The 10,664-nt window shown below is 38.4% G+C and overlaps 1 non-coding gene across 1 annotated transcript; it reads right to left on the reverse strand.

Annotated features, from left to right (window-relative positions):
• Positions 1–539: 539 nt before the first annotated feature.
• On the reverse strand, positions 540–700 carry LOC111764466 (U1 spliceosomal RNA). The gene has a single exon (XR_002797061.2). It is a non-coding gene; the product is annotated as a U1 spliceosomal RNA (small nuclear RNA).
• Positions 701–10,664: the final 9,964 nt, after the last annotated feature.

The following is a 10,664-nucleotide window of genomic DNA, read 5'->3' on the forward strand; positions in this document are numbered from 1 at the left end:
CTGCCTCAGCATCTTTGATCTTTTCACTGTGATAAACACATTGCCTACCTTTTTTCTCGATAGAAAGGGCTGTATTTCTAACGGGAGAATGAGATTCAGGAAAACTGACCTAATGAGTGAGTTTTGATTTGATTACAGAGTACATTAAAAATGTTGACGTTTTTCAGCCTCAGGAAAATTGAGCAATGACCGAAGGTTGAACGATGGTTATCAGCACGTTTGAAAAAAAGTACAGCTATTTGTGGAGTCGAATAGAGATTGCCTCTGTTCTTCATAGGGACAAGCATAGAATTTTGCTAAAAGTTTGGTTATTACATAATTGTTAAATTAAAAAATGTACCGCCAATAATTTATCTCAAAAGTGTACTCTTAATTGTCTATATTTAATCCCAATTACACTCTGAATTTTAGTGACTATATCACAACGCACCACTGTCTACCCACACAAACAATTTATCTACTTAAAATTGTTGATCAGAAAATTGAGTAACCATGTAGGAATTACCAGATCTAGAAAGAGCCCATCTTTATTTTTCATAGGCGGGAGGCTGAACGCAGTTCCCTGACCGACCATAATTATGCAGTCGAGTTTCCTGCATTTGGAGAAATCACAGGGGTCAGCACATCTGGAGCAATGAATAAGCCTTGCCCTGGGAAAACCACCTTCATGATCATGGTATCTCCCCTGCCAGGGACCTATGAGCTAAATTCTTGATACAAAATAATAGTCTCTTACTTTATCTCTATGTGTGAGAGAAAAGTAAAGAATGAAACACCTTGATTGGGTGGAGTTACAGTGATTCTTCTTGTTTGCAAGGGTAAATCAAATCTTATCAATATATGAACAGAAGGAGATTGTAGTTACCATCCAATCTCAACATATTATCTAACAGATGGGAAAAATATAATCCTGGAAGCCTCCCCTATTTGCAAGAGTTCTCCTAGCTAGTTAGTGGTGGATACAGCCACTAACAGCCCAAGACTCAGTCCTGTTGCAAGGTTCCAAAGTACCTGACCTTTCTCCTGCTTCTGGTTTTGATTCATACTTCCAGGGAATATTGAGTTAGGAGGGAAGCTATTTATTTTGCTCCTCCTTCAAGCTTCCTTTCATTAAGGCCTGCACACTGTGGTGCTGAAGGTGACATGTGGTGCCTGTGGGTGCCCCTGGTTTCTTTGGCCTTGGTTCCCATCCCAGCTACCCAGAAGCTGCTCCCCTGGATGCTCAGCATGGGCCTTACCTTCCAAGAAGCAAGCTTATATTTTCTCCCAAGAAGTGGGCTCATATTTTCCTTTCTTTGAAGTGAAGTGTTTACCCATGCCCTTCAAAGAAATCAGTTCTGTGCGCCCTTGCTTACAGCCCAGTCCTGAAAGAGAGGGTGATAACAAGTGTATCAGTGATCAGAAACAGTTTTAAATGACACGACAGGTATTGCACTGAGCACCTTATATACATTATTTTCCTATTTAATCTTCTCAATAATCCTTCGATAGAATTAGGATTTTTCTTATGAAAAAAATTGAGGCTTAGTACATTAAGGAAATTGCCAGGTATTAGCCTGTTTGGAAGAATCAGAAATAAAATACAACCCCAAATCTTCGGAAATTCCTTTGAATTCAAAGCTCTTACTCACCATACTATACCACTTCTTGTAAAGAAAATAAATTTAAAAAAAATAAAATTGCAGTATCTTTTTAATTCTCCTGCCAAAAAAGATTGAGGTAAATATTATTCACTACCGTAGGCATAAGGAAACTTGAGACTCAGAGGAGTTAAGAAACTTGTTCTTGATCTCAGAGGTTTGAGACTTAAATTCAAGCTTTTCTGATTCTGAAGTTTGCACTTTTTTTCTGTCATTCTGCCTGTTCACCAATACAGACACTCTTTGCTGTATCATCATCATCACCACAAATTCTTTTCTAGCATTTACTACATGGCAGGCTGTGTTCTAAGTGGATTGCTCAAATATCTCATTTAAGGCTCACAAAACCCTGCGGGGAGCAGGTTCTACAATTATTCTTATTGTACATAGGAGGACTCATTGGATCAGGGACTTTATGTAAATTGCCCAAGATCACACGGCAATCCAGTGTCAGCATCTGTCATCTACCTCCAGTCTCACAGTAGCATAGCGCCTTCTAAATTACGTAGTTATTTTATTTACACTAATCTTTATGTTAGTCTTATAAGCCAACATCTTACAGAAAAGGAAGTAGTTTCTTAGAAAGGATAATCACTTCTCTAAATGCAAATAGCCAGTAGGAGCTGGATCCAACAAGGATGAGCTAATACCCAATTGCATGCTGCCAAATGGTAATGTGAGCTGAAATGTTATCCAGACAATGTGTCAGGACCCATAATTAACCCTTTGAAAATGCCTGTCACTGAACACTTCTAGGGAGCCTATTAATGGGAACTTTCAGATATTGTCAGGATCAGAAAGGAGGGGAATTTGATCAGTCTTTTAGGGTTCCTCAGAGGTAGGCAATCCATTACATGCACCCTGATTTTATTTTGTGTGGATGTAAATGTTTAACGAATTTATTCTTATTTTTAATTTTTTGAGGTCCAGGCTTAAGAATATCTGAGAAGTTGGTGGACCTTTCTTTGTTCTAATGTTAGGCATGGAAAATATTCCTGCCTTCTCTCTCAGCCTGTGTGCTTACAATGATAACTAGAGTTCTCGTAGCGTACCTGATATGCAAAGGGGAAGTAACACTGGTCCAATCATTATCCACATACTTTAAAAAGCAGAGAAGCCTGGAATAACCACTTGTGAACCTACCACTACTACAACAAAACTTGCTATGGCAACCACAACAACCGCACCAAAAATGAGCACAGCAGCACACTCCTCCACTACAGCCAAACCTACCATTACCACAGCCTTCAGCACCACACCAACTGAACAACCATGGCCATCACTATGTCAGCTCTTCCTCCAATTAGCACCTCTTCACCTGACCCTAAAACCTCTACAATTTCTACTGAACCTACAGCCATAACAGCCACCCCTACCCCACTGCAATGAAACCAATTACTACAATAGTCACCACACCAGTACCTGAGCTGATGCCTGATTCCATCTCAAATTAATGTCTAACTACAAGTGGGAACAATGCCTTTACCTTTACCAAACACCGCAGAGGCCACTAACACCCCCACATCCATGCCCACTGGACCTGCTACCACAACATCAACAGCTACCATGTCAATTGACATCACAGCCACACAGACATAAACTGAGTCTACAAACAGTACTACTTCAGCAAAACTATAACAGCCACTTAAACGCTTGATAACGACTGCAACTTCCAATGAATGAACAACCATAATGGCTACCACCAATGCCATTTCTACTGAACTTGCTACCACACAGAACACCAACCACATTTCAAGTACCTATTACCAAATAACCTCCAATACCACCACATGAACTGAAATGACAAGACAACAGCAAGCACCATATGGCAACTGAACCGACACATAGCAGCACTTCAACAGGAAGTTTCTTATGCTGAACCCGTAATAATTACTGCTTAATTAAACCTACAGCTACAAGAGGAGCCACCACATTCAGCTGAATCAAACAACCAACAATAACTGAATATACATGCACCACTACAAATGCACCGCCACAATGGCTACCACATTCCTATCAGTTGAACGTATACCACCACAACTGCTCTTGCTAGGTGAAATGAAATTGCAACTAGATCACTTTTCCTGAACCAAATACTGCCATAATTCTCCCTGGACTAACAATCATACCAGCCACTACCACCTCAATGGAACCTACAAATATCAATTTCTACTGAAATAACAACTGCAGTATCTATGACAACTCCTTCAGCTGAACCTCTGACCATAGCTTTTAACACAACTTCAACTGGACAAGAATCAACAAAATATCTACTGAATGTATGACCACTATAGGCAAAATAGCAAAAACAATAATAATAACAACACCCCCTTTAACTAAACCTACATCCTCAATAGCCACCACCACTTCAATTGAATTACTATCATAATAGCTGGCTTTATCACTCAACTGAAACTGAGACCTAATTACTACAATTTCTATAAAAACAAATTACAATAGCTACTGTCACTTCAAATAAATTTAAAGACATGACAGGAAAGACCACTTCAGCAGAATCTACATACCATAACTTCTGCCAGTCCTACTATTATGCACTTATCTACCATTACTCCCACCATTTCAATTAAACTGTCTACTACTACTACTACTTCAGCTGAAATGCACCGTCAGAATTTCTACTGAATCCACTACTATCATGCCAAATTAAGCTACATCTACTGCCACTTTTTTCTGAAACTGCAATGTCCACAGCTACCACCCCTTCAATTGACCCTACACTCACAATAGGAACCCGCACATCCAGTGAGCCCACAACTAGCACAACCACTACCCTCATTTCAGGTGAATCTTTTAATGCAAGTGCAGACACCACCATTCTCAAAGAAACTGCAACACTGCGGTGGCCTACTCCGCAGTACCCAAATCTTTAATTACTACCTTAATTACGTTACTTTCAATCATCTCCAAGGTCACTCAGACCCTGAACTTGTACCTATAAATGCTGTCATAGGTGAGTCTTTGGCCAACAGTAATACTTCCTTGGAGCTTGTAGCAGTGACACCAAAACTACTCCAAAATAACAATGTAGTCTGTCACTAATGCATCTCAAATACACCTGAATCCACCTCAAAAATCCATATTTAAGTCTCCTATATCTATTAGATCTCCATTTTTTTAGGGCTAATATTATATTTTGCAAGAGTAAGAGCATTTTTCTCAAATTTCAGATGATGTAATTAGGATTGATTCAAATTTAGGGACCACTCTAAGCAGTTTGATGAAGTCTGACAGGGAAATCCTTATTAATATTATTGGTGTTTATCACAGATTATTTTTGCTTTTATAAAATTTAATGATTCATCCGTTGAGATGTAGTTTCAGAACATTTTCTTCTTTAGGACATTAATTCTCTGAATATTGAACTGACGTATGATGTGGATATGTTAAATAAGCTTACATAGAATGATTTTTAAGAACCATATTTTATTTCATGTATGAAATTAATTTAATTTTTATTCAAATTATTTTCCTTTTAGCTCAATTGCTAGAAGAATTGTTTGCTACTATTTCTATAATTTTAACTCAATTAAACATGAGACATTTACCAGACCCCTTTGTTAGCCAAAACACTGAAGAAGGAACAGAAGAAGAAATAAGAATGCAGGAATAATTTATTAACTTAATTAACTTGGACACTTTGTTTAGAATCCGGGCTATGAAGCTGGTTTATATACATTTTTACGTTGCCTGTGCTCTACCCCAGACTGATTGTATAAGAGTTAATGGGAGTAGGCCAGAGATGTGTACTTATAAACACCTTTCACTGTTGATTCCAATGTATAGCCAGTTTAAGGGCTACTGGGTCAAGCAACAAATTAAGGAAAGCATCCTGGCATGTTGTACTTACTGCTAGGGTAGGCGAAATTGATACAAATTATAAAACATTTTCTAAAATCACCAAAAGAAAAACAAAATTTCAAGACAAGTAAGCAAAAACATGAAGTAAATTAATATCAGTCTAAATCTAACCTGTACAGAAACGATTGCTGTGAGTTATAAAATCACATGGCAGGGTACAGAACAGGGGGGAATGTTTCACCTAAAAATTAGAAAAAAATTAGTCAAGGAAAAGTTTCAAACATGTGTTTTAATAGCTATTATGCTAATAAGTAATTTTAATAGTGCTTCCATTTATCACCACAAGAATATTTTATAAGGTTCTGCCAGCCTCCTAATTGTAATAATACGTAAATAAGTATTAAAATAATCTTGAAATCCTTTAATGTAGATTTTATTAGTATAAATTGCTATTTCACTAATATAAAAGCAATGGAAATGATCCAAGTTGTTTCAATCAGTAATGTATTACAGAATACATGAATATATTGACTGTACTTTTCTATTTCTAACAAAGAAGAAATAACCATTTCCAGTTTGTAATCCTGTTATTCCTTAGGAGGAGAAATGTGCAGGAATTGACCTGTGTTTATAAATGAATACAATGTTACCTTTTACAATAAATAATGTTGTCCCAGACTTATAGTCTGCACTCAATAAATATTTGCTCAATAAATGGCTGAATGAATATTTTAGACTCTAGAACATCTGATCAGTAAAATAATCATTCAAACATTGTTTTTTTAAAAAGATTTATTTATTTATTTCTCTCCCCTTCCCCCCCTCCCTGTTTGTCTGTTCTCTGTGCCTATTTGCTGCGTCTTCTTTGTCGCTTCTGTTGTTGTCAGCGGCACAGGAATCTGTGTTTCTTTTTGTTGCGTCATCTTGTTGCGTCATCTTGTTGTGTAAGCTCTCCATGTGTGCAGCACCATTCCTGGGCAGGCTGCATTTTCTTTCACACTAAGCAGCTCTCTTTACAGGGCGCACTCCTTGCACATGGGGCTCCCCTAGCAGGGTACACCCTTGCGCACATCGGAGGCCCAGGGTTTGAACTGCGGACCTCCCATGTGGTAGACAGATGCTCTAACCACTGGGCCAAGTCCGCCGCCTCAATCATTGTTTTTTGAAAAGGGCTTTTAGTCTCTACCATATACTGAGCATTTTAAGCATTTGACAGTCATCGATATTGATAAATGTCTCAACAATGCCCATTCCCTCAAAATGCTTATTTCCCTCTCCTGGCAGTCTCTTAGAATTCTATTCACACGCTTAAGAACTACATCAACCCTAACCTTACCAGGCCATGCTCATCTCCTTTTTGACATCTTCCTTCTGACCACACATACCTTTCATTTCCCACATTACTCATTTTTACACATAGACTATTCTATATTCCATTATTCATGATTTTAAGTGTGTTTATTTTTCCCCCCAAAAATGATAATCTTGTGATCTGTTTTTTTTAAACTTTTTTTTTTGGTCAACATTTCGTAATATATATAGTCAAGTACTGTTATCCAGCTTTAACAACCATCAGCAGGTTTTCAAACATGTTTCATTTGCCACCCTCCATGTTTAATTTGCGAACATTTTAAAGCAAATTCCAAAAGTTATGTCATTTAACCTTTAAATATTTCAGTATGCATCTCAAAATTTTAAAAGGATCTTTTTATAAAACCAAAATGTCATGATCACATCTTAAAAACTAACAATAATTTTTTTCTTTTTTTAAAATTGAGGTACAACTTACATCCAATGAAGGACACACATCTTAAGTGTGCGGCTCCATGGTTGTTTTTTTTTCATATTTATATAGTCGTGTAAACACTGATCAGTTCAAAACACAGAACATTCCTATCACCAAGCAGGTTCCCTAAGCCTTATCTAAATCCAAACTGAGGCTAGCCTGTATCTGACTTCCATCACCATAGATACAATTTGCCTATTTCTTTTAACTTTATGTAAATGGAATCATAGAGTATACATTCTTAGTGTCTAGCATTTTAACTCAATATTATTTATCTGTGAGCTGTGTAGGGTGTAATTGTTGTGAATAAAACATTCAGTAAATCCATGGATGATGGTGTTGGCAGAAGCATTTTACTTCAGAGTAAGTCTGTATTCTGAGGGAGACATATCACTACCCCCGCCATTATAAAAGGAATCTCTTATAATCAATGCACCATGAGTGGCTAGGAAGTATCCCTTGGAAATTGTGCTTTACTGAGTTTTTAGTTGACAAATTAGGCATTCAGCTTTTGTTGTGACTAGATTATCTTGGTGAAGGAAAGCCCGTGTTTCTAAGACATGCATGAGTTGTCTCCTCTGACTTGGCCACATTTTCTTCATGATCCTGTTAACCTTAAACAGGGAAAGAGAAAGATACAATGGCTTATCTTCTTTTTTAAAGAGCTTTTTCTGAAGTGGGTGTCTTTTTATTAGCATTTACATGGGATACTCTAATCTTGTATTTTGTACTCCTCCTTAGAGGTCCAGCTATATAAATCTTTCTCAGATTGCCTTGTCACCAATTCTTCTATATTCTTCCTGACAAATCTTGATCTTCTAGCCCATTAGCCCTTAGCTCAATGTGGATTTGTCCCTCTGGCTCTTTTTCATTCCAGGCCAAGGGGACAAGCGTTTGCACTCCTCTAGTTCTTCCCACTAGGAGGATTTCCCTTCTCTAACCTTCAAGGCCATCCATGAAGTGGCGGCAGCTTTCCACTTTCTGATTGTGTCAGCGTATCATGTGGAAAAATCTATAAACCAGGCTCATTATTTTTTCCTCTGTCAACTCCCCTATGAGGCCACTTGTGTTGTTTGAAAGGAAGGTGGCAATGTAGCAGAAGTAGGTGTCTTGGGAGTGTGTGTCACCATTTATGCAACTTAGTGAAGCTTTCATGTACTGCTTGAGCTCAATCTTGTATATACCTTGTCCACTAGTGATGAAACACTGCCGGACATGCCCAGCTTTGTGACTGGTGGATCAGATAACTCAGTTCATGATGGGCAACTCAGGTGATATGGTTGCTTGGTATCCTATGGGCAAGCATTTATTCTTTCCCAGGGCCCAGTAACAATCCAGGTATTCTTGCTCATGGATAATAGTTATTGATATAATAGGATATGGATTATTCCAAAATCCATTGATTTGCTGAGAAGGGCTTACCAAAAGTTACAGTTGGCATTTTAGTCTTCCACAGACACCTGGAGCACCATGGGATCTGCTGGCCAAAATGGCATATGTACTTTATACAAAGCTGGGAAATTTTGCAGTACTGTCTCTTGATTTGGACTCCATTCAAAACTGGCAATCTTATGGGTTACTTGACAAATGGATCAAAATAACACATTAAAAAATATTGTATGTTGCCTCCAAAGTTCAAAATGATCCACCAAGCAATATGCCATTTTCTCATTGGTAATGGAAGGGAGGGTGAAAGCTAAAAAACTTTTCTTTCACTTTGGAATGTTTTCTTATGTGCATTTCCCCAGTCTACAGAGAAGAGGTATCTGTGGAGCTTTTCAGGTTCCTGATTATATTTCCTGGAGCTTGATGAAGGTCTTCCCCTCTGAGTCCTCCCAAGGGAATTAACAATAGGACAGATGAGAATCTCACTGTGAAGCCTTTGAATTCCTTTTTATTTTCACACTATATCAAAGAAGTCATTGCAGCTCCATTAAATCCAGTCCACACCGTCCAGGTTTTATTCAACCAAACAAGCAAACTATTACAGCTGCTCCAAGCCCCTCAAATTAACACACTGAATGTAGAATCTTTCTTTCTTCCTCCCTTCCTCCCTCCCTTCCTCCCTTCCTCCCTTCCTCCCTCCCTCCCTCCCTCCCTCCCTCCCTCCCTTCCTTCCTTCCTTCCTTCCTTCCTTCCTTCCTTCCTTCCTTCCTTCCTTCCTTCCTTCCTTTTCTCTTTCTTTCTCTCTTTCTCTTTCTCTCTCTCTCTCTCTCTCTTTCTTTCTTATTGAATCTAGAATCTTGAGCAAGTGCACCCATATCAATAAATTTGGCCAAGAAAATGTTAGCATCTTTTTTTTCTGGATCTGCATCTGCATACTCAGAATTTATTCCTGCATATATTCTCAATGCTTCTGTCAATATTTTACAAAATCTTACAACTCTTTTGATGTGATTCAGATTCTGTATTTCTCCCTATAAGGCATGCTGAGGTCTGACTAGTTATGGGTCTAGAGGAATGATAGGTGGTACTCTAACCCATGGCATCTGATCATTTCCCAGTCAGTACCTCAATTGGCAAGGCTATGAAGTTAATTTTTGTTATAATTCTGAAACTTGCAGGATCAGATTTTCAATTATAAAAGCCTTGCAGTTATGATATAAAACTTCTTTTAAAGCAAACAGAACAGCTCTCCTCTTACTTTGTCTTGAGCTGAGAACTTTTAGCCATGAGCTTGTCGTTTTTTTTAGTTTATGGTCTACAACTTAGTCAGAAGGAAGCATCTCAATACACAGTTCTGATGGTCTTCATGACCACCATAAATTTCTAGAGTGATAACCCCTTGGTATCTCAAAGCTACTGTATACTGTGGACTAAAAATTTCCCATTTTCAACTGGGAATGAGGACATCATGCTTCCAACTCAACCAGGTCAGATAATCAATCCAAGATTCTTATCTGAGGGTGTATTTTCTGGAACCACTCTTTTTTTCCTGGGCACACTTCAGAAAAATAGAAACCAGTTTAGATAAATGTAAGCAGAAAGGAATACAGTTATCATGTGCTTACCTAACTGTTGGTAGTATTGGAAGAGTGTAGTTGAGAAGGCTGCCTCTAGGTTTCCCCCAGGCATGCAGTGCCAGGTGTGATCCAGAGCCCAGGAATCATTTGCTGACACCCTGTGGTCAGAGAGATGCAGGAAACCACTGCCAGGTCACAGCTTCCTACTGCTCCAAAGCCAGAGATAAAAGGTGGAGTCCCGCTCGTCAATGCAAAACTGCTGTCTGTTGGAGCTTGCATTTGTCAGACATCCCTACCGCTAGGGAAGTAATGACTTGTACTTCTCTATGACTTTCCAAATTTGAATGCGTTTCATTGCTAGAGATTAGTTTATTGGGGTGTGGTTTCCAGGACTTTTAACCCTTTCAGGGGAGTGCATAGAAAAGGCTTGGAATTAATGAAAAATATTTCACTATG

The sequence above is a fragment of the Dasypus novemcinctus genome, chromosome 16 (genome assembly GCF_030445035.2).
Source record: "Dasypus novemcinctus isolate mDasNov1 chromosome 16, mDasNov1.1.hap2, whole genome shotgun sequence".
Lineage (NCBI taxonomy): Eukaryota > Metazoa > Chordata > Mammalia > Cingulata > Dasypodidae > Dasypus > Dasypus novemcinctus.